General features: G+C 39.1%; 1 pseudogene; it reads right to left on the reverse strand.

Moving 5' to 3' along the window:
• Positions 1-948: 948 nt before the first annotated feature.
• LOC122748682 lies at positions 949-25,388 on the reverse strand (annotated as a pseudogene).
• Between the last annotated feature and the right edge of the window lie 11 nt (positions 25,389-25,399).

Here is a 25,399-nt window from a genome sequence, read left to right on the forward strand (position 1 = left end):
GCCTCTTCTGGATGCCAAAGACCACCTGAATTGACCTCACCAGGCTTCTTGTCATGGCAGGGCTTCCCTACAGTAAGATGATATCAGAAGGATGTATGAAAAATGCAAACCATCAAAAGAGGAAGAACTGATGGTATCTGAATACAGATTGATGTATGATTTTATTTGTTAGTTCCTTTTTCTAAAGTTATTTTGTCTATTTTCTTTCATAACCTGACTAATGAGAAGATGTTTTTCATAACTGCACCATGTATGACTTATACTGAATTGCTTGATTTCATAGGGAGGGTTGAGGAGGGAGGAAGAAAATTTAGAACACAAAATTTAAAAAAATCAATGTGAAAAAATTTGGGTTTTATTTTTATTTTTTATATGTAACTTGGGGAAAATTCTAAATAAAAAATTTTTAAATATATAGGAAGGATGTGGGGGAAAGGACAAGTTACAGTATTCTTAAAATCTCTGAATAGTATATAGCAAAATTCCCACTCAATAAAGTTGTAATTCCCCTAAAATTTTAGAATTGGTTTTGATTATTGAGATGAAAATGATCCCTGCTCAATAATCCTCTGGCACTCAGCAGTGAAGTGTCAAAGGCTCTTTTATTTCTTTCTTGCAAAAAGAAGCACCTTGAGCAGTAATTTAGTGTGCACCAGGCAAGTGCAAAGCATAGGGGCTCACAGGTCTCTTTTATCTGTAGTCCCTAATGTAAAAATGGACTCTCCCCTTATTCATCATTGGCTGATTACTTAAGGGTTATGATCTAAGCACAGAAAGTTAGCTAATCAGAATGCAATATTCTTTTTTTTTTTAAGGGGCAAAGGATTTATTTGCCAATTCTAGACCCCTCCCCCACCCTATGAGATAAGGGGGTTGAACTAAATTTGGGGAGAGGTGGAGAGCTGCTTGGAAGCAGTTCTAACTGGGGCCTCCTCCTGAGAGCCACAGTCAGGATGAGTCCTTCTGTCAAAGTCTATAATGATCTTCTGGTAGTGCCTTCAAATGCTCTGCTGCCTGCTCCAGGGTCAGGTCCCTCTGAGCCTGGGCCAACATCTCATAACCAACCGTGAACTTTCATATGGTGCCAGATTCAAGTAGTGGTGGATAATAGTGGGTGTGGAGCTGCCAGTAGTCACAATTATCCTCAGCCTCAGCCCCAGTAGGGGTACTATGCCAGCCCATGGAGTATGGGAAGGAAATCTCAAATAGGTTGTTATAGTTGGTCAGGAGCTTCTTTATGATGCAGGCCAGGTCATCCTGCTCCACAGAGCCCAGCTCTGGGAGTCTCTTCACATGTCTTTGTGGCAGCAACATTGTCTGGAAAGGCTAGACAGCCCAGAAGGGCACCAGCGCCAGCCAGTGTTCACTTTCTAGGACCACTTGCTCCTTTATCTCAGCTTTCTGACGCCCATATTCCAGACTCCTCTGGCAGCTTCAGCTCTGAACAGTGATCATTGGGTCCAGGACCGGGGACATTAAGCTGCAGGGCAGGGAAGTCATTGTTGAAGAGGTAGGTACCCTCATAGTAGGGATTCACCTCGCCATTGGCCCGAGTTGTCCCGGGGCAAAGGGGGTTTTGGGGGTCATGCTGAGGTATGACATCAGTGGGGACAGGGTTCACTTGCCCCCACCAGGGGTGCTTCATGTGGTGGGCAGACATCAGCACCCATTCATCCTGCAGTGGGTTGTATCGATGTGCTGGTGCTCACTCGCCTGGAAGGCCACGGTCTCTGGCTGCACCCGCTGCTCCTCGAGGTCCCCACCCGGCCCTGTGCTTGCCCAGAATGCAGTATTCTTAACCCTAATTTTCATAATTATTCTTTGAGTTCTTAGCTAATAGGGAGGTGACACGGGGACATTTCTTCAATCCTGCCTTATATGGACACAGCCTGCAAGTGGAGTGGACCTAGTTGAGACCAGCTCAGGGCTACTTAAACTAAGTGATCTCTCTGTAGAAGGGGAGGGTGACCAAGACCCAAGTCCTCAAACAGGTCTGGAGGAGAACAATTTTATCAGTACTGATGTGGCAGTTGTGTCCTACTGAGAAGAGACCATTACTTCTTTCTTCACAATTATTGCCACCAAAGTTGTTAACTGATTTTCCTGTTTCTAAGAGTCCTTTTAGAAAAAAATGTATAGTGTTTAGGGGGACTTGCCACCTGGTTTGGGGGGCTAGCTTACCCAAAGAATTGGAGGCTCATCACTAATCTTGTAAAATTAAAAAAAAAAAAGATTTATTAGGAGAGAGGAATATATAGCCAGAGACAGATCACCATGCATGGTGACTGTCCCACTGGAGTAAGAGAAGACCTGGTTTTTTGTATCTTTACAAAACAAAGAAAGAATAGGGAATTACAAAGCACTGTGAGGGAAATGCTGCAGGGAGGAGATAGGGCATCAGTAAGATATGCTGCACCCATCTATATCTTGCATTTCATTTTTCAGACCTTGGTATAGTTTATCAGGGTTGAGCTTGGCAACACCCATTCCTGAGGTGGGAGACAGAGTTGCCCCTCCCCTGGGAGAGTTCAAGATTTCCTGGGGGGGGGGTGGGATCTTTAAGTTTCATGGGGTCCTACTGCATTCCCATAACATATAGGATAATCATCACCTATCAATACAGGAAACTTTGGATCTAGTTTAGGAAAAATAATGAGTCTTTTAGTGACTGAATCTCTTAGGAAACCATAAAATGTAATTTGGGTGACCTTTCATAGCAAAAACATCCAGTAGCCTTTACAATGGTTTTCCATTTGTTATAGGATGACCAGGGGGTACCCCTTGATCTGCTGGACTGGGGCCTTATCCAAAGAGTTGGGTAGTGCTTTGGTCTCTTCCTGTGTACTCTGAACCCTTGTTGCAGAATATATAACTTGTTGAGACTTTGTAGCAACTCCCAAATGGTCACCAGTGATGGAACTTGCATGGAAGACAATTAACCTGAGACTGAGGGGTAGATGGCCTCTATATAGGTGGAATAGAAGATGGACTGAGTGAGTAGAAACAGAATGATCTTTCTTTTGCAACTCTTCCAGCACTTCTCCCTTGAACTTCCAGCAAAGTCAAGTCCTCCCACCCCCAGCAGCAATGACAGCTATAAACTCAGACTAGTGAGGATATGTTCTTACCCAGGTAAGCCGGAATCTTTGGCTGCCTTCTTTCGATTTCTTTTATTTTCCCTGGACAGAGGTGAATGACAAGGAATCTTAAGAAATGGAGGTTTCCAACCTTTGCAGTAATTCTATGAGCTCAAAAGGTCAAGCAGGAGTTTCAGAGATGGGAGCTGGCTGCTTAATAGAAGGTAATTCTTGAAACAGCAACACTTCCTAGGGAAGAATATCACCTGGAAAATACTACAGCTGAAAGGACTAAGAGAGCCTAATCTATGCCCTTGTTGGTCAAGAGATTTGCACCTTGTGAAGTTTATTTTTTTTTAATTTTTAATTTTTTTTTTGGTGGGGCAATGAGGTAAGTGACTTGCCCAGGGTCACACAGCTAGAAAGTGTCAAGGGTCTGAGGCAGGATTTGAACTCAGGTCCTCCTGAATCCAGGGCCAGTGCTTTATCCACTGTGCCATCTAGCTGCCCAACCTTGTAAAGTTTAAAATACAAATCAGAGATTAAAGTGAAATAGCTATTTCAGCAGTCCCACAAAGCTTTCTTTACCTTTCAGGAGAGTATGATGTATAATGGGTTATTATTTTATGTTTCTATATTTGTTAATACATGGCTATCAGGTTTTTGTGTTTAAAGCATTTTCAATTAGTAGAGGAAATAAAGCACTGCCCTGTACCTGATACCCTTATTGTACATTGAGTATGTTTTCTAGAAGGGGCACTATTACCTATATCTGAGGGAGCCCCTAGACATGAGTCATACCTAAACTATATTTTAAAGATTTCCTTGGACTTACTTCAGCAGGAGGTCAGTGAGCTAGACACAAAGAAGCCTGACCTACTTTGGGCCCCTATGGGACCCATAGGTCCCCATGGATCTAAATCTGGTCCATGTGAGTCCAGAGCCCATTTTGGGAAGGAGGCCCCCTGGGCCATGGGTCTCATTTTGCTCTGAAAAATACAAAAGAACCTTAACATGTTATAATTACACCTTCACCCACCTGTTCTCCTAATGTAGCTATTTTTATCAAGGGCTCCACTATTCTTCCTGACACCTAGCTAGCTTTGCATACTCAGAGTCATCCTCAACTCTTCATTCTCAATTTCCCTTATAACCAATCAGTTGCCAAGTCATTTCACTTTGGCTTCTTCAACATTGGTGTCATCTGTCACCTAATGAGAATAAGATCTCATTAAGAAGAGTCTCGTCTTCATGTATTCCCTAGAAGAATTATTTATTTCTCTTTAAAAATCCCATATCATACAAATGGCCAAATCATTAGAAAAAAAACCGTACTTTTCACTACTTTTACTAGGGGGGGGATTCTTCTTCTTCTTCTTTTTTATTTCATGGGGCAATGAGGGTTAAATGACTTGCCCAGGGTCACACAGCTAGTAAGTGTCAAGTATCTGAGGCCAGATTTGAACTCAGGTCCTCCTGAATCCAGGGCAGTACTTTATCCACTGAGCCACCTACCTGCCCCTAGGGGGAGAATTCTTAATCAAACAAGGCATAGATAAGATCATAAAAGATAAAATAAGCCATTTTTACTATACATTTTTTTAAATTACGTGGATAGCTACAAAGAGTAGGAAAATATTTGCATAAAATCACTAATAAAAAAGTCTGACATCCAAAATACAGAGGAAATTGATAATGAACAGACATTCCAGGTTCTGTACCAAGTGCTAAGGATATAAAGACAAAATTGAGGCAGTATTGCCTTCTAGTAGGTTAATTCTACTAGATAGATACAGCATGTTCACAAGTAAACATTTATTTGTAAAAATAAATACAATATGGGGCAGCTAGGTGGCGCAGTGGACAAAGCGCCGACCCTAGATTCAGGAGGACCTGAGTTCAAATTAAGCATCAGACACTTGACACTTATTAGCTGTGTGGACCCTGGGCAAGTCACTTAATCCTCATTGCCCTGCCCCCCACCCAAATTTAATAAAGTAGAGGGTGCTCTAACAAATAGAAGGATCATGACAGGCATCTAGAAATAACAGTTGAGCTAATCTTGAAGGAATCTAGGACTCCCAAGAAAGAGAGTTAAGGAGAAAGAATATTCAAGACATAGGAGGAAAGTCTGTATAAAAGCAAAGGGGCAAGAGATGGTATGTCATGAAAGAGACAGCAAATACACAAACTTGGCTGAAGTAAGAAGGAATAGTGTTTACCAATCTAAAAAGATAGACTATTAGCAGATCTGTTCTTAGGAACAGATGCATGACTACTTGCAGGGGATGTTGGGAAATAGCAGCTATGGAGTTAGGCTAGACAACCTCTAAGGCGCCTTCTAACTAAGGGTTTAAATCCAATACTGGAAAATTTTGGAGTTTCAATTCTTTTTCTACCCTCCCATGAACATTATGGAATTTGTTTGTATAAAGGGGTAGAGAAGGGACTGGTCAATGAGTCCAGTCCTTTGACTTATGTGCAGCATACTCTGCTGATGTAATCTTCAATGCACTTCCTATAGAGGTAATTTCCCAGCCTTCTTACCATGTGAAGAACAGCCTTTCAACTGGTTGCTAATCTGGACCTGAGAGTGCTTACAAAGGACATTGAATGATTTGATTCTTTGGTTATACTCCCTGGTTATAATGAAGAAAAGAACATATTTTATGCCTCTGGATGAAGAAAGAGGCCTCAAGCCTTAATCTTCCCATGAGACCCACATGTGAATTTGAATATGGGACTCTGTTCTTTCCTTCTTTGTGTTTGTTCTTTCTTGCTCTTTTTTTAAAAATTGTATTTATTTTATTCTGAACTTAAGAAATAAAGCAAACCATTTCCATAACAAAGTGGGATAGAAAAGCAGAGGATTGCATCTGAGACCACAGATCTCTCTGGGCAATTTACTATTCCCTTCTAATACATTACAAAGATAACATGTAACTTTCTTTTTTTCTACCCCCTGGCCCCAGACTTTGAGATGGCTACCACTACACACAAATATGCATAAGATGTATGTGTGTATGTGCGTAAATATATGTGTGCATGTATATATGTTCCTGTACACATATACATGTATATATGTATTGTATATGTGTAAACATATGTGTATCTGTGTGCTTGTATAGATGTGCGAATATATACATGTGTATTTGTGAGTATATATGTGTGTGTATATGTATGTATGTATGTAGATAGATAGATAGATAGATAGATAGATAGATAGATAGATAGATAGATAGATAGATAGATAGATAGATAGATGATAGATAGATAGATAGATAGATGGTAGATAGATAGTCACTTCTTTCTCTGGATGCAAACAGCATCTTCCTTCATAGGATCTTTGAGGTTAATTTGGGTACTTATAATAGTCAGAATGACTTGGTGGCTCAAAGTTGTTCTTAAAACAATGCTGTTGTTACTATGTACCAGGGCTTCTTAAACTTTTTCCACTCGCAACTCCAGGTATATAGGTATATAAAATAGGTATACATACCTTTTACTGTTGCCAAAGTTTTTGAGACTCTCACATTCAGTTATATAACCCTATATGGGGTCACAACCCACAGTTTAAAGCTATGCTATATACAATGTTCTCCTGGTCCTGCTCATTTCACTCTTTGTTATTTTATGGAGGTCTCTCTATACTTTTCTAAAATCATTGAGATCATCATTTCTTATAGTAGAGCAATATTCCATCATGAACATATACCACAATTTATTTAGCCATTTCCCAATTGACAGGCATCCCAGCAATTTCCAGTTCTTTGCCACCACAAAGGTGATACAAATATTTTAGAACATATAGGTTTGTTTCCTTTACCCCTAATCATCTTGGGAAACAGACCTAATGGGATATTGCTGGGTCAAAGAGTATAGGCAGTTTAATAATTCTTTGGGCATAATTCTAATCTCTTTCCAAAATGGTTGGATCAGCTCACAGATCCACCAACAATAAATTAAGGTCCTAATTTTTCCATATCCCCTCCGTTTATAATTTTCCCTTTCTGTCATTTTAGCCAATCTCATAGGTATAAAATGACATTTCAAGGTTGTTTGAATTTGCATTTCTCTAATCAATGATTTAGAGCATTTTTTCATATGACTATAAATTGTTTTGATTTCTTCATCAGAAAACTGTCTGTTCATATCCTTTGATGATATATCAATTGGTAAATAACTCCCATTCTTATAGATTTGACAAAGTTCTTTATATATTTGAGCTATGAGACCTTTATCTTTATTTTCCCCCAGTTGTCTGCTTTCATTCTGATCTTGGCTACATTTGTTTTGTTTGACTAAAAACTTTAAAATTTAATGTAATCAAAATGATCCATTTTATATCTTACAATGCTCTCTATCTCTTTTGTTCATAAATTGTTCACCCATCCATAAATCTGATAGGTAACATTTCCATGGTCTTCAGATTTTCTTCTAACATCTCCCTTTATACCTAGGTCATATATCCATTGTGACCTTATCTTGGTAAATGGTGTAAGACATTAGTCTATGCCCAATTTCTATAATACTGCTTTCCAGCTTTCCCAAATATTTTTTTTTACCAGATAATGAATTCTTATCCCAAGAACTTAAGTCTTTATATTTATCAAGTACTAAGTTACTGTATTTGTTTGCTGCTGTAAATTGTATGTCTACTCTATTCTATTACTCTACCTTTCTATTTCTTAGCCAGTATCAGATAGTTTTGATAATGACTGCCTTATAACATATAAGATTTGGTATTGCTAAACCTCCTTCCTTTACATTTTTTCTCATTAGTTCCTTTGATATTCTTTACCTTTTGTTTTTCCAAAATAATTTTGTTATTATTGTTTCCTATCTCAGTAAAATTTTTTCTTTTGGTAATTTGATTGGATTGGAATTGAATTAATTTTGGTAAAATTGTTATTTTATATTAGCCCTGCCTACCCATAAACAAGCAATATTTCTCTATTTAAATTTGATGTTATTTGTTTATAAAGGTTTTTTTTTATAATTTTGTTCATATAGTTCCTGGATTTGTTTTTATAGGTATAGTCCCAGGTATTTTATGCTGTCTAAAGTTATTTTAAATGGGGTATCTCTAGCTATCTCTTCCTGCAAGGTCCGTTGATGATATATAGGCATGCTGATGATTTATGTGGATTTACTTTATATCCTGCTACTTTGCTGAAATTATTAATTATTTCAATTAGCTTTTTAATTGAGTTTTTAGGATTTTCCAAATATATCATCTGCAAAAAGAGATAGTTTTATTACTTCATTCCCTATTCTAATTCCTTCTATTTCTTTTTCTTATTTTATTGCTGTTTCCAGGATTTCCAGTACAATATTGAATAATATTGGTGACAATGAACATCCTTGTTTCACACCTGATCTTACTGGGAAGGCTTCTAGCTTAGCCACATTACAAATAATGCTTGCTGATGGTTTTAGGTAAATGCTTCTTATCAATTTAAGGAAAAGTCCATTTATTTCTATACTTTCAAGTGTTTTTCATAGAAATTAATCTTGTACTTTATCAAATGCTTTTTCTGCATCTATTGATATAATCCTTTCTTGCTCTTAGGTGAAGGAGCATTTGACTAGACCATGACTTTTTGAGCCTTAAAAGGTCAGGAAGGCAAAAGTGAGCCATCAGAGGTCTTAGAGCTGATATCCATGCCAGATTTTGTATATAGCTGAGCCTGGTGAGACACAAAGTCCTGGACAATCTGCTTGACGTAACCTCCCTCCCAGTTTCAAGCCATCTGCAATTTTATAAATATGCCATGTATGGCCATTATCCAAATCACTGGAAAAAAAAAGTTAAACACCATGAAGCCAAGCTTTTATCCTTGAGGGCATGCCATTCATACATCAGACCAACCTTTTTATTTCTCCTTAATTGATTCTCTATCCATTCTCCTTAGTGGTTGTTCCAAGCCTTCTTTTCTCTCCCAATGCCTCCCACAAAACTTTCTCAACTTATCCTCTCAACTGAGGACCTCATAGCTTAACAAGAATATTGAAACTATTCACTGTGGGCCTCCTCTTCACCTCTATTCTATATAATAATCTCTCAAGAACATCTTCTTGATAACAATTTCTGATGAAAATGTAGCCCTTCTACTCACCAAGGCCAACCCCTCCACACATATTCTTGATGCCATCTATCTCATCATTTCTAGCCAATTGCCCCCCCCAAAATCATCCCCCTACTCTTTAATCTCTATTTTTGTGCCTACAGACATGACCAAGTCTCTCCCATTCTTTAAAAACCTTGCTAGATTCTATTTGTCTTCTTTTCTCAACCAAATGAAAAAAAGCTATCTATATTCATTGCCTATCATTCATCTCTCAGTCCTTCGCTTTTGACTTCATCACTCAAAAGAACCTACTCTCTTCAAAGTTATCACAGATTTCATAATTGCTAAATATTTATATTGCTAAATAAATTGCCTTTTCTCGGTCCTCATCCTCTGTGACCTTTTGTGGCATTCAAGTGTTGACCATGGTCTCCTCTTGCTTTCTCTTATCTTCAGGGTTTTCATGATACTGTTCTCTCTTGGTTTTCCTCTGACCTTCCTCTGACCCTGGAATTTCCTTTAGCTCCTGAGGCCACTGGCCTTATTGTACTATTGGTGAATTTTTTTCAGGGCCCAGGCCAGCCATGCTTTATTGTATTTCTGCCTGAGCTTCTGATTCTCTGGACTTCACCACCATGGCCCCCTTGCAAATACTTTCTCCTCCCCCCATCTTTCAGATTCCTTTTATATATTGTCTTCCTTTATGAGAAAGCTGGCTTTGTGATTACTGTTTCCTTTTCTGATATTTATTAGCCATCTCTAATATGTAACCCATTTTTTTGGAGTCCATTCAAAAGGGTTTGTACATGGAACAAAAGGAAATAGTAGCAGGACTGCCTGTGTAGGCATACACTTTCCAGTGCTTTTTAAGATCTGAATAGTTGTAGACTTCCAAACTGCCTAGAGTGCTTTAGAAACAAAATTTGGCCATTGATTGGGCATGAGGGGTAAGAGTGTGGAGTTGAGGATGAAACTGAGACTATAAATCTGGGTTATTAGAAGGATGGTGGTGAGGGGCAGCTAGATGGCGCAGTGGATAGAGCACCGGCCCTGGAGTCAGGAGTACCTGAGTTCAAATCTGGCCTCAGACACTTAACACTTACTAGCTGTGTGACCCTGGGCAAGTCACTTAACCCCAATTGCCTCACTAAAAAAAAAAAAAAAAAAAAGGAAGGATGGTGGTGGTCCAGTAATAAGGAAGCTGGAAGAGTAGTGGGTTTGGTAAGAAATACTGTTTTGGACATTTTGATTTTGAAATACCTCCTGTGCATCCAGTTTGAAAGGTCCAGTGGGCTGCTGGTGATGTAGGACTGGAACTCAGGAACGAGACAAGATGATAACTGAACTCCTGAGAGCTGTGAAGATCACTGAGAGAGTACAGAAAGAAAAGCAGATACCAGGACAGAACAACAGAATATTGGTGCACATGCATAGTTAGTGGGTGTGGCATGGAAGCTGAATCAGGAAAAAGATACTGAAAAGGAGTGGTCACTACCACAAGGAGGCATATAGGCCAAAGAAGTCAAAGATAGAGGGAAAGGACTCATGTAAAAAAAAAAAAAATATATATATATATATATATATATATATATAGAGAGAGAGAGAGAGAGAGAGAGAGAGAGAGAAAGATACACACACACATACATATTTATGTATATGTATATATGTTTATGTATGTATGTGTGTATATATATACATCTGTGTGTATGATCATACCTTTAGAGTTGAAAGGGACCTCAGAAGTCATCTAGTACAATTTCTACACTTTATGGTTGAGGAAACTGGAACCCAAGGAGGTTAAATAACTTGCCCAAAGTCACATAGGCAACAAGAATCAATGTCAGGTTATGGATCCAGGTTTTCTGATTTCAGAGCCAATTTTTTTTTCCATTGTACAAAACTACCTCCCTTATTTACATAGCAGAACTTTTTGTTGTGGCAAAGAGTTGGAAATCATAAATATCTATCAGTTAAGGAGCGGCTAGACAAATTGTAGTATAGAAATATAATGGAAAAGGGGCAGCTAAGTGGCACAGGGGACAGAGCACCGGCCCTGGAGTCAGGAGGACCTAAGTTCAAATCCGGCCTTAGACACTTGACAACTTACTAGCTGTGTGACCCTGGGCAAGTCACTTAACCCCAATTGCCTCAAAAAAAAAAAACACCCAAGAAATATAATGGAATATCAAAGTGCTTTGTATATTGAAATGTTCATATTTGTTGGTGTTTGTTAAGTTCACAATAAATTAGAAAATTTAAAAAAAGACATCCCAGAGATACATAATATCAGGTAAGGATGAAAAAGGCTGCCCTCTTCCTGCCTGGGATTTGTTGTTTCATGATTGGTTACCAAAGTAATTCCTGCTAAAAATCACTGTTGCTAATGGTTATGTCTCTCAGATGTTCTTATCACAGGTAACACACCTGGGGAACAGGTAGAGGAGTAGCAAGAGAAAGAAATAGAGCATCCCTGAGCCATGCCCACATTTGTTACCATCTTCAACTGGAAGAACTAGAAAATTCATCAAAGGCTTATGGGCTCTCCATTTTATATTCAGTTAAGATTTCTCTCTTGGGTAGCTAATATAAGCAAGGAAACAAAGGTCAACGGAAAGAATTACTCTTTTTTTGGCAATCATGTCCTAATGTCATCAGTCCCTTTGCTCTTCCTGGCATGTCAAGGTTTACAAAGTGCTTTATGTATGTTATCTCATTTGGTTCTCACAAGCAACTCTGTGATTATTTGAATTTTGATTGCTGTGTGTTTTGGCAGACATGAGAGGTGCTTACTTGCTGTGGCCCTTAAAAAATACATAATAATAATAGATGACATTTATAAAGTACTTTAAGATTTATAATGGGCTTTACATATCTAATCTGATTTCACAATCCAGCTAGATAGGTACTATACAGATTTTGTCAACCAGAGAGAAAGAGGTTGGCCAACAAACAACACTCCAAAAAACCACCGAGCAGAGTCAGGGCTCATTGTGGGTACTTTGAGCAAGCTCTGTAGACAGCAAAAATGTGGGTACTAGATTAAAAAAAAATTAGAAACCATTGTCTCTGCTTCATCCTTTCTTAACCTCCTTCTTACTCCAAACTCCAACCACTCAAGTGCTCCCTGTGTCCATCTCATTTGACCATGGGAGCACCCAAGAAGTGCTAGGAACCTTAGAGGTCACTTAGTTCAACCCTCTCATTTTACAGATGAAGAAACTGAGGGTAAGTGAGGTTGAGTAATTTGTCCAAAATCATTTCTGCCTTCACTTTCTTCCCAGATTTGACACTATAGTTAACAATTTCAACTTTATGCTGTCTGAGGTATATTTGTTCTATCCTTAAATCCCTTGACTCCTTGCATTGTCACAGCTCCTATAATATCAGGCCACAACCATCCTTCTAGTCATCATTTGAAACCTCAGAAACTTCTCTTCATTCTCTTTCACCACCACCCACTTATCAATCAGATGCCAAGTCCTATTTGGTATGTAGTTTCACATCACTTACATTTCTCCCTTTCTTTGCACTCATATAGCCACCATTCTTGTTCAGACCATTGTTATTTCTGACCCCTTCTATAGCAATAATATCCTCATTGCTCTTCCTGCTTCTCATATTTTCTCCTCCAATCCAATCTGCCAACAGTTGCCTAAATCATCTTCCAAAATCACAGGTCCAACCATGTCACTCTCCTGATCAATAAGCAATAGTGTCTCCCTACTGCCATTAGAATAAAACACAAAGTTCTCAGCTTAGAACTTAAAGTCCTTTGCCACTTGGCTTAATACTATTTTTCAGATTCCCCTTCCCACCTTCTACATTTCAGTCCCACTGGCCTATTTGCTGTTCTCTAAACTCAACATTCCATCTCCCACCTTGTGCCTCCATGCCTTTTGGAAATCTGTCTCCCATGCCTGGAATGTGTTCCCTCCTTACATCTGCCTCTTAGCATTATTAGCCTCCTAATCAACTAAGGTTCTGAGAGACACAGATGAATAGACAGACAGAAACAAACAGGGAAAGACTGAAAGAGACAGAAAAACAACACCGTAAAAAATCAATAAACAGAGTTAAGAGCCTCTGTGAGTATTTTCATCAAGTTCTATAGAAATGACAAAGGAGACATGCAAGCTTTACCTAATGCCCCTAATTTTTAGTGTTCTCTCCCTCTTCAAATAATTTTATATTTACTTATCTGGGTAAATGTTATATCCCCCGAATAGATGTAAACTAACAGAGAACAGGAACTATGTTTTTGGGGTCTTTGCAACTCTGATCTTTCATCTCAGATCTCTGAAAGCCTAATTCTTCTTGGTGACACAATACATACTTTTTTTTTCTTCTTTTTGATCTACATCTGTGACTTCATCATTTTCTAGTGCGGAAACTCCCTCTACTGGTGCAGATTAACAGCTCATTTGTAACTTGCTGGGAGAGACTAGCAGGCTGACTAGCCCATGAAGTGATAGCTAAGTGTCAGAAGCAGGACGTAGAATGATAGGATCATAGATTTTGAGTTGAAAAAGACTTTATAAATGATATTGTTCATCCCTCTCATTTTTATAGATGAAAAACTGAAGCTAGCAAGTTAAGTGATTTCCCAAAGGCTATACAGCCAGCAAGTCAGAACCAGAATGCAATACTTACTCTAAAACCAAGCCTCTCTATATTACCATACTTCTTTTCTGCTCCATGGCCAGCCCTCTTATCTACTGCCTAGCTTCTTAAACTGTGGGTTGCAACCTCATATGGGGTCACATAACTGAATGCAGGGGCCATGAAAAAGTTGACAATAGTAAAAGGTTATGTATACCTATTTTATATACCTATATACCCAGGGTTGTGTAACATTTCTCAGATGAAAAGGGGTCATGAGTGGAAAGTTTAAGAAGCCCTGATATATTGCACCATAATATGCTTCAGTATTTCATTGTATATTTTATGTAACATCTTGGGACCTTGTCACCAATATGTTCCCCCTACGTCCCCCCCCCCCAAAAGGCTATCCCAGTTTATACACTTAAAACCACCGTCCATAAGCTTTTATTCATGTGTTTACTTTTACTAGCTCAACTAGAGGTCACATTAATTAAAAGCAATAAACATTTAAGCAACAATGCAAGATAAGTGACACGAAAGTTTGACATGCACCCATGCACACTAGAGGAGGAAGGGTCACTTTTGGGGGTGGAGGGAAACGAGTGGCCAATAAACAAATGTACATTATCTGATGCTATAGAGCTATCATTGTTCTTTAATCAAATCAGTCAAGGCAATAAACATTTATTAAGTGCTTACTGGGTACCAGGAACTGTGTTAATGGCTGGGCATACAAAGAAAGGCAAAAATACAGTCCCTGTTCTCAAGGAGGTTATAGTCTAATGAAGGCAACAACATGCAAAAAAACCCCACATACAAGCAATATACCAGATAAATTGGAGCACTGACATTAAGATGAGTTGGGAAAGGCTTCTTATAGAAGGTAGGATTTTAGCTGGGACTTGAAGAAAGCCAAAGAATCCAGGAGGCAAAGATGAGGAGGGAGAGAATCCCAGCAATGGAGAATAGCCAGTGAAAAATACACCGATGAAGTGTCTTGTGGGAAGAACATCTAGGAGTCCCAGGTCACTGGATGCACAAACCACCAGGGAGGCCTTCATCCCACTGCTGACCAGTAGTGAAGCCCTGCCTGAGGCTGGCTAACAGCAAGTTCCCACCCCTAGAGGCTATCAGTTGAGAGACTCTTTTTCCATAGCAAACCTGCGTCAGGGAGCCCCAACCCTCAGGCAGACCAGCAACAACATCCCTCCTCCAGGACCCTAGTACCTGAAAGACTCTGTTAACTCTAGCAACCCAGTAGCAGGGCACCACACCTGGAAAAGGCCAGCCCACAACCAGGGGAGGCCAAAATGGAGGACCAATCTCCCCTCAATATCAGTTAGAAAGGAAGCTTACCCTACAGAGAAAGCAAGTGACTAAGCCCTGCTGCCTAGTGAAAGCCACCAGTAAGACCCAGAACCTAAGCACGAAAACTTGAGACAATGTAGGAATAGAGCCCAACTCTCATAAAACCACTGTGTCACACAAAAAAGGCATACAAATGAACAAAAAACCCTCCAAAAGGAATCAGGATAGAAAATTACTATAGTGATAGGGAAGATCAAGGCCTAAACTTAGAGGAGGACAATAGTACCAAAATGGCTACAGATGAAGCTTCAAAGAAAAATGTAAATTGGTCTTAATCCCAAAAAGAATTCCTGAAAGAGCTTAAAAAGGGCTTTAAAAAAACAAATTAGAGAAATAGGAGAAAAATTGGGAAAAGAAATGAGAATAATGCAAGAGATTCACTAAAAAAGAGTCAACAGCATGGAGGAAGATATACAAAAATTTACTGAGGAAAACAACTCCCTAAAAAACAGACTAAACCAAATGGAAAGGGAAGTACAAAAGGTTACTGAAGAAAATTAGATTGAACAAATGGAAACTAATGACTCTGTGAGACATCAAGATACAATAAAACAAAAGAAAAAAAAGAAAATATGAAATTCCTCATTGGAAAAATAACTGACCTAGAAAATAGATCCTGAGAGATAAAATAATAATTATTGGTCTCCCTGAAAACCATGATAATAAAAATCCTGGACAGTAGCTTTCAAGAAATTATCAGAGAAAACTGCCCTAATGTATTAGAAATAGAGGGCAAAATAGAAATTGAAAGAATCCACAGATCACTGCTTGAAAGAGATACCAAAATGAAAACTCCCAGGAACATCACAGCCAAATTTCCAAGCTCACAGGTCAAGGAGAGAGTACAAGCAGCCAAAAAGAAATGATTCGAATATCGTGGAGCTATATTCAGGATTACACAGGATTTGGCAGCTTCCACATTAAAGAATTGCAGGGCTTGGAATATGATATACCAGAAGGCAAAGGAGTTAGGTTTACAACCAAGAATCACCTACCCAGAAAAATTGAATATAACCTTTTTTTGGTGGGGGAGGGTGGGAATGGACATTTAATGAAGTAGAGGACTTTCAAGCATTTCTGTTTAAAAGGTCAGAGCTAATAAAAAATTTGACCTCCAAATACAAGACTCAAGGGAAACATAAAAAAGGTAAAAAAAAAAAAGAAACAAGAAAAAAGTGTAAGGAATTCAAAATGGGGATAATAGAGCCTCCTTGTAAAGGTCAAATGAGAAAAGTTAGATATGACAGATCTCTGGAGAAAACTGAATGAGAATAGAAAAGAATATACCTTCTTAGCAGTCCATGGGACCTACTCAAAATCTATGATGTGTTAGGACACAAAAACCTCACAACAAAATGCAGAAATAGTAAACACATCCTTTTCAGATCATAATGCAATAAAAATTACATTCAATGATGGACAATTAAAAGAGAGGTTAAAAATTAATTGGAAATTAAGTAATCTGATCCTAAGAAACAAGTGTCTCAAAGAACAAATCATAGAAACAATTGATAATTTCATTGAATAAATGACAAGGATAAGACAACATATCAAAATTTATGGGAATGCAGCCAAAGTTGTACTTATGGGAAAATTTATATCCCTAACTTCTTACATCAATAAAATAGAGGAAAAGCAGATCTGTGAATTGGGCATACAACTAAAAAAACCCTAGAAAATGGACAAATTAAAAATCTCCAATTAAACACCAAATTGGAAATTCTGAAAATCAAAACTATCAGCATAATTGACCGTATCAATAACAAAACCAACAGAAATTATTTATTTTATTTTTATTTATTTATTTATTTTTTTGGTGAGGCAATGGGGGTTAAGTGACTTGCCCAGGGTCACACAGCTAGTAAGGGTCAATGTCCAGGGCCAGATTTGAACTCAGGTCCTCCTGAATCCAGGGCTGATGCTCTATCCACTGCGCCACCTAGCTGCCCCAACCAACAGAAATTATATGATTATTTCAATAGATGTAGAAAAAGCCTTTGACATAATAAATCACCCATTCCTATTAAAAACACTAGAGAAGGGGCAGCTGGGTGGTGCAGTAGATAAAGCACTGGTCCTGGAATCAGGACTTGAATTCAAATCCGGCCTCAGACACTTGACACTTACTAGCTGTGTGAGCCTGGGCAAGCCACTTAACCCTCATTGTCCCACAAACAAACAAACAAAAAAACACTAGAGAGGATAGGAATAAATGGAGCTTACCTTAAAATTATAAGGAATATTTATCTGAAACCATCAAGGAGCATCATCTATAATGGGGATAAGCTAGAATCTTTCCCAATATGGTCAGGGGTGAAGCAAGGATGCCTATTATCACCTCTATTATTTAATATTGTACTAGAAATGTGAGCTATAGCAATAAGAGAAGAAAAAGAAATTAAAGGAATTAGAATAGGTGATGAGGAAACAAAACTATTACTCTTTGCAGATGATACAATGTTATACTTAGGAAATCCTAGAGAATCAACTAAAAAACTACTTTAAAGTTGCAGGATACAAAATAAACTCACAGAATTCATCAGCATTTCTATATATTGCCAACAAAGTCCAGGAATAACAGGTAGAAAGAGAAATTCCATTTAGAATAAGCATAGACAATATAAAACACCTGGGAGTCTACCTCCCAAGAGAAACTGAGGAACTATATAACCAGAAGTATAAAACACTTTTCATACAAATAAAGTCGGATGTACAGAAATGGAAAAATATTAACTGCTCATGGTTAGGCCAAGCCAATATAACAAAAATGATAATCCTACCTAAGTCAATTTATTTATTTAGTGCCATACCAGACTATCAAAAAACAATTTATAGATCTAGAAACAATAACAGAATTCATCCGGAAGAACAAAAGCTCAAGGATCTCAAGGCAATCAATGAAAAGAAATGTAAAAGAAGGTGTTCTATCAGTACCAGATCTCAAGCTGTATTATAAAGTGATAATTATCAAAACAATCTGGTATTGGCTAAGAAATAGAGAGGTAGATCAGTGGAATAGAATAGATACAAATTATACTATAGTAAATGACTATAGTAATCTAGTGTATTATAAACCCAAAGATCCAAGCTTTTGGAACAAAAACTCATTATTTGACAAAAACTGCTGGGAAAACTGGAAAACAGTATGGCAGAAAATAGGTATAGATCAACATCTTACATTGTATACTAAAATAAGGTCAAACAAAATGGGATGATTTACACATAAAAGGTGTTACCATAAATGGAACAGTGTATCTGTCAGATTTATGGACAGAGGGAGAATTTAGTACAAAATAAGATATATAGAGTAAAACAAAATGTAAAATAAATCATTATGATTATATAAAATTTAAAATGCTTTTGCACAAACAAAACTAATGTAACCAACATTACAAAGGAAGCAGAAAATTGGGAAAGAATTTTTGAAACAAGTATCTCTGATAAAGGCCTCATTTCTCAAATATGAAAAGAACTGAGTCATATTTATAAAAATACATGTCATTCCCCAATTGATAAATGGTCACAGGATATGAACAAGCAGTTTTCAGACAAAGAAATCAAAGCTATCTATAGTCAAGTGAAAAAATGCTTTAAATCACTACTGATCAAAGAAATGCAAATGAAAACAACTGTGAGGTACCACCTTATACCTATCAGAGTGGCAAATATAACAAAAAAGGGAAATGTTGGATGATGGAGGAGCTGTGGGAAAACTGGAACACTAATCCACTGTTGGTGGAGTTGTGAATGGATCCAACCATTCTGGAGAACATTTTGGCACTATGCCTAAAGGGCTATAAAACTTGAAATCAAAGGAATGCCCATCAATTGGGGAATGGTTAAACAAACTATGGTATATGATGGTGATGGAATATTATTGTGCTATAAGAAATGACAAACAGGATGATTTCAGAAAGGATTTCAGAAAGGCTTGTATGAACTGAAGTATAGTGAAGTGAGTAGAATCAGGAGAACGTTGTGCACAGTGACAGCAATATTGTTCAATGAAGAACTGTGAATCACTTTTCTCAACAATCCAGTGATCCAAAACAATCCCAAAGGACTAATTATAAAGCATGTTATCCACTTCCAAAGAAAGAACTGATATTGATTGAACACATTTTTCTTTTATTCAAGTTTTCTTATACAAAATGACTAATATGGTAATGTTTTACACAATTGCACATGTATAACCTATATCTGATTGCTTACCCCCTCAGGGAGGTCAGCAGGGAGGGAGGGAAAGAGGGATAGAATTTGGAACTTAAAACTCTAAATAAAAATGTTTATTATTATTTTTAAAAAGAAAAGGCAATGAGTTTTATATCAGGAAATGACTGTGGTGTTTAAAAAGGTATCAAATGAAAGAATCTTAAACTTGCTTTAAAAAACAGACACTGACAGTGTTGAAGGCTGCAGAGATGTCAAGAAGAATGAAGAATGAAGATTCAGCAAAGCCCATTACATTCTGCAGTTAAGAGATAATTTCTAATGGTGTCATCATTATCTTATGATGGTTGTATCTGCTGAGTTTCTCTTGCTTTTTAAAAACTGTTTTCTACCAGGAATCCCTACACCTGCACTTGCTCTCTGCTGCCATCTCTTGGCCATCACTTGGAATGGGGCAACTGCTAGGATCTTGGCTCTGAAAAGCTCAGGATTTGAAATGTTTTGAGATGAAGACCTTAGCAAGCCTGGTCTAGAAAGCTAGCTAGGAAAGCCCTGAGATGTTTAAAACAGTCTTTTGAATGATTTTTTTTTCTTGATGTTGCTCCACCTTTTTTGGACTAAATTTTTATCTGACTTAGGGTGAAAAGATAACTTTTCACCCTAATGCTTTTTCTCAATTTTTATCTTTTTTGATCCCTCAGGAACATTTGACACTGTTGGCCACTATCTCCACCTAGATGCTCTCCTCATTCTCCTGCTAGGTACCTGGTTACTCCTCAGGCTCCTTCCTTGGATCATCATTTATGCCCCCCCCCCTAACAATGGGTATAGTCCCAAGTCTCTATTCTGTGCTTTGTTCTCTTTACATACTCTCTCAGTGATCTCATCAACTCCCATGGGATCAATAATCATCTCTGTGCAGAGAGGTCCCAGATCTCCATATAACCCTAGTTTCTCTCTTGAGCTCCTGGTTTTGTATCACCAATTGCCTATTGGACATCTCCAACTGTGTTTACCAGAAACATCTCAAACTCAAAATATCTAAAATAGAACTCACCCTTTCTCCCACAGACTCAGCCCCTTTTTCTAACATCCTTATTTCTCTTGAGGGTACCCACAATCTTCCAATCACACAAGTTCATAACCTCAGGGTCATCCTTGACTCCACTCTGGCTTTGACCTCCTAATCTCCATATCCAATTAGTTGTGAAGTTTTGTCCCTTATACCTCTATAACATCTCTTTCATCTGTCCTTCTCTTTCTATTTACATATTCCTTACTTAATTTCAGGCTCTCATTACTGCTTATCTGGTCTATTGCAAGGAGGGAACAGCAAACAGGTAGCTAAGTGTTGCAGTGGATAGAGCCCTGACCCCAGTATCAGGAAGACCTGAGATCCAATCCAGCCTTAGACATTTACTAGCTGGGTATACAAGTCACTTAACTTCAGTTTTCTCAAATATAAAATGGGGATAATAAGAGCCTTCTTGTGAAGGTCAAATGAGACATTTGTCAAGGGCTTAGCATGGTCCTTGACAGGGAATAGGTCCTATATATTTATTCCCTTTCATTTCTTAAGAAGGTGGGTTTGGCTAGATTGTATGGGGCAGAAAGAGGTGTGGTAATTAAATAGGTGAGCTGAGGGCCTGTTGTGACAATGTGGATTGGAGAGGTGAAAGATTTGAGACAGGGTGACCAATTAGGAATCTATTTGAATGGTCCAGATGAGTTTATTGACTGTGTGTGTGTGTGTGACATGGTCAGATTTACACTTAAGGAAAATCACTTTGGCAGTGTGTGGAGGATGGATTGTAGCAGGGAGAGGCTTAAGGTAGGGAGACCAAACAGAAGACTAATTACAGCTGAATAGGTGAGGTGATGTTAGGGTGATAGCTATGTGTGGAATGAATGAAACATTTATTAAGTACTTACTATGTGCAGAGCCCTAGGAATACAAATAGAAAAGTATAATAGTCCGAGCTTTCAAGGAGTTTGCTGCTGAGGGCTGAAACTAAGGAAGAGGCTGTGTGAAAAGAGAGAAGGGAGAGATTCAAGAGATGGTGTAGAAGGAGAAGCAAGACAGGGCTGCTGATTGAATAGGTTAATAAGTGAGCATGAGGAATTAAGGATGGCACTGCAGTTGCAACCTGGGTAAATTGGAAGGATGGTGATGTCCTTAGAAAAAGGGATGTTTGGGGGCAGCTAGGTGGCGAAGTGTATAGAGCACAGGCCCTGGAGTCAGGAGGACCTGAGTTAAAATTCGACCTCAGACACTTGACACTTACCAGCTGTGTGACCCTGGGCAAGTCACTTAACCCCAATTGCCTCACCAAAAAAAAAAAAAAAAAAAAAAGGGCGGGCAGCTAGGTGGTGCAGTGGATAAAGCACCAGTCCTGGATTCAGGAGCTCCTGAGTTCAAATTTGACCTCAGACACTTGATGCTTCCTAGCTGTGTGATCCTGGGCAAGTCACTTAACCCCCATTGCCCTCCCCCCCCCCAAAAAAAAAGAAAGAAAAAAAAGAAAAAGAGATGTTTAAAAGAGGGATGGGTCTGCAAATATCTATGAGTATTCATCCTGTGTGACTCACTCTGTTCTCTAAAAACATAAGGCTGGGGTGGGGCTCTAACTCCCAAGCAATTGTCCCAGATCTCAGGGCCAGCTGAGGAGCAGGGGCATAACAACAAGTACAATGGGGGAAGGAAGGGATGTTATCTTATCCAGGGTATCCAGGTTGTTTAACAACCCCAGATTCTGATGCTTGGCATAAAAGGGGAGAGTTTGGAAGTTTGCATATTGTTTAGAGGGGGAGAAGTGAGGAGGAGCTGGATGATAATAAGATGTAGACAGTTCTTGCTTTACATAAATTTACATTATGTAAATTCAGCCCCCAGATAGGCAGACCCTGATCCAGCCAGGGCTTTGGCTCCTACTCCTGGCAGGGGCAGAGCATTGCTGCCCTGCTCCGAGGATCCTCTGCTCTAGGACCTGAAGCATCTCAGACTTAGGGGCTGGGGGAAAGCCGAGACACTGAAGCTGTTCTGGTTGTGGGGCGAAGGTGCATTGAGGGGGTGGGACCATAAAGAGCCTCTCAAGGGGAGGCTGAGGTCTGGGGAAGGAGGGGTCTATTTAACATTAAGAGAGATCTGAGGGGCAGCTAGGTGGCGCAGTAGATAAAGCACCGGCCCTGGATTCAGGAGTACCTGAGTTCAAATCCCTCCTCAGACACTTGACACTTACTAGCTGTGTGACCCTGGGCAAGTCACTTAACCCCCATTGCCTGCAAAAAAAAAAAATAACAAAGAGAGATCTGTCAGGGTGGTGCAGTGGATAAAACATCAGCCCTGGATTCAGGAGGACCTGAGTTCAAATCCGACCTCAGACACTTGACACTTACTAGCTGTGTGACCCTGGGCAAGTCACAACCCCCATTGCCTGCAAAAAAAAAAAAAGAGAGAGAGAACTGTCTATACTAGCTGTGTGACCCTGGGCAAGTCACTTAACCCTCATTGCCCTGCCCCCCCACCCCCCCAAAAAAACCCAGTTAAAATAAAAAAGAGAGAGAACTGTCTGTAACAGGAACCTCCCCCTTTTCCCTTTGCCATATTTCTTTCCATCATTTACACATTTGTCAACCTTCTATCCTGATCCTGAGTTATTCCTGTCATCCACCTTCTCTGCTCTTACCCTTTCCCTGGGACATTTAATCCACTCAGTTTCAGAACTGCCCTAAGCCCCAACCAGACCATGCTTCCCATCTCATACAGCTGTCCCCCTTGGCCATTTTGCCATCTGTCCTGACCTTGACCCACTTCTCTCCACCTAAAACTAGACTCCCAGACTAGACTCCCAGAATGTCTCAGGGAAGCTAATTTACTTAGTTTTGGAACTCCCAGCCTAGGGCTAAGTGAGTAATAACTCTAAAGGTGAGTACGAACTCACCTAGTCCATTATATTTACCTGGCCCCCAACCAGACCATGTTTCAGATCCCATTTATCCATCTACCTGCACCATCTCTATGTCTGGCTTGCAGACTCACTGCCTCCCCGCCACCCCCAACGTTGGCTAACGTTCCACTTTGGTGCAAGTCAGATGGGAAGGTCCCATGATCCTTAGGATGCAGCAACAAAACAAATGGTAATACTTCATTAATGATGAGAGATGTTGTGAAATATGCAAGAGATTGTTGTAGAGAGAAAAAAGATATAGCAATTGATTAGATATATGGGATGAGTGGAGAGCTAATGATGATACTAAGGCTTTGAAGCAAGATGAAGTATGGTTGGAAGTATGGTGCTCCTTTGGCCAGTATTTAGGGAAGTTCAGAAGAGGGGTAGACTTTTGGGAAAAGGTAATGAGTTTTTTTCTGAACCTGCTAAGTTTGAGATACTTCTAGGATGTCCAATTCAAAGTGACTTATTTTATGGTAAATAGGAAGGATTTTTTTAGTGGCTTTTACTCAATAAAATTGCTGGTTTTAGTAGGCTGTTCAGTAGTAGAAGAGGTGAATCTTTTGGCTTAGCAAGATATTTCAAAGTATGTAGGAGTTACTTGTATTACTTGGGAAAAGGATATAGTCACTGTTAGTTTCTAGTTCTCTAAAGAACCTTACTTGTAGATGTTTTTAGTTTCAATTACCCAAGCCACTCTTTGCCAGTAAAGTTCTGCAGATCCAAAGACATAAATGGGGATAAGGACTGATCCTGTGGTTTCAGTGACATAGACAACTCCAGGATGAGAAAACTCTCTCTACCAATGCATGGGGATACATTCTCTGCAACTGATAATCTTGCTTAGGACATTGGAAAGTCATTGATTTTGCCAGGATCACATAGTTCGTAGAAAGCCCAGCTCTCTGTCCATTATCCCAAGTTTTTCATATGTTTAAGACCCTTTTTACTTGAATGCCAGTGATAAAAGCCCCAGACGCAGTTTAGATTAGTATATGAAAAAATGGCTTCCAGAAAAAAAACACAAACCCACACAGATATTCCTGCTATTAACGAAGTCTATATATAAATCAACAATCATTTCCTAGTTGCTTATCATGTGTCAGGCACCATGCTAGAATAGCAATAGATTGCATTTTTATTGAGTTTTAAGATTTACAAACTGTCAAATATTTATTAGGCACCCACCATGTTGTCAGGTACTCTGCTAAGAGCTGGGATACAAGTACAAAGAATGAAACAATTCCTTCTTGCAATGAAGATTCATTCTCATGGGAGAAGCCAAGTATGTGTAAAATGCATGTACAATATTGTGTGTGTGTGTAAAGATATACACAATATAATACAAATGTATACAAAGTAGTTAAATACGAGGTCTTTGGAGAAAGGGTCCTAACACTGGGGGTGGGGAAGGTGACAGGAAAGATTTCAAGCAAAAGCGTGCCTGAACTTTTTTTTTTTTTTGCGGGGCAATGAGGGTTAAGTGACTTGCCCAGGGTGACACAGCTAGTGTCAAGTATCTGAGATTGGATTTGAAATCAGGTCCCCAGGGCCGGTGCTTTATGCACTGCACCACCTAGCTGCGCCCCCCCCCCAGCTACTTTTTAAAAGGAGATAGAGCCTCTAGGAGGTGAAAGTAAAGAGGGAGTGCTTTAATAATAAATGATGACAGCATTTAGATGGCACTTTGAGGGTAGCAAAGCACTTTGAATATACTGTATATTTGGTCCTCAAAGCAACCTGGTTTATTGTTCATTCGTGCCCAATTCTTCGACATTTGGGGTTTTCCTGTCAAAGATACTGGAGTGGTTTATCAATTCCTCTCCAGCTCACTTTTACAAATGAGGAAACCGAGTCCAAGTAAAGTGACTTGCCCAGGGTCACAGCTAGTGACTGAGGCTAGATTTGAATTTAGGTCTTCCAAACTCCAGGCCCAGTGCTCTATCAGCTGCACCACTTAGCTGCTCTTAACCGGGTTTATTGTTGCTGCTGTTATTATTGCTATCCCCATTTCACAGATGAGGAAACTAAGGCAGAGAGAGGCTAAGTAATTCTTGTCAAAGTTCACCAGCTAGTACGTGTCCAGGAAGCACTTGAATTCGTCTTCCTGACGTACGGCGTCTAACCACTTTGTCACTAGACTTGGGCATCGATCTCTCAT

The sequence above is a fragment of the Dromiciops gliroides genome, chromosome 1, assembly GCF_019393635.1.
Source record: "Dromiciops gliroides isolate mDroGli1 chromosome 1, mDroGli1.pri, whole genome shotgun sequence".
In the NCBI taxonomy this organism is placed as follows: Eukaryota; Metazoa; Chordata; class Mammalia; order Microbiotheria; family Microbiotheriidae; genus Dromiciops; species Dromiciops gliroides.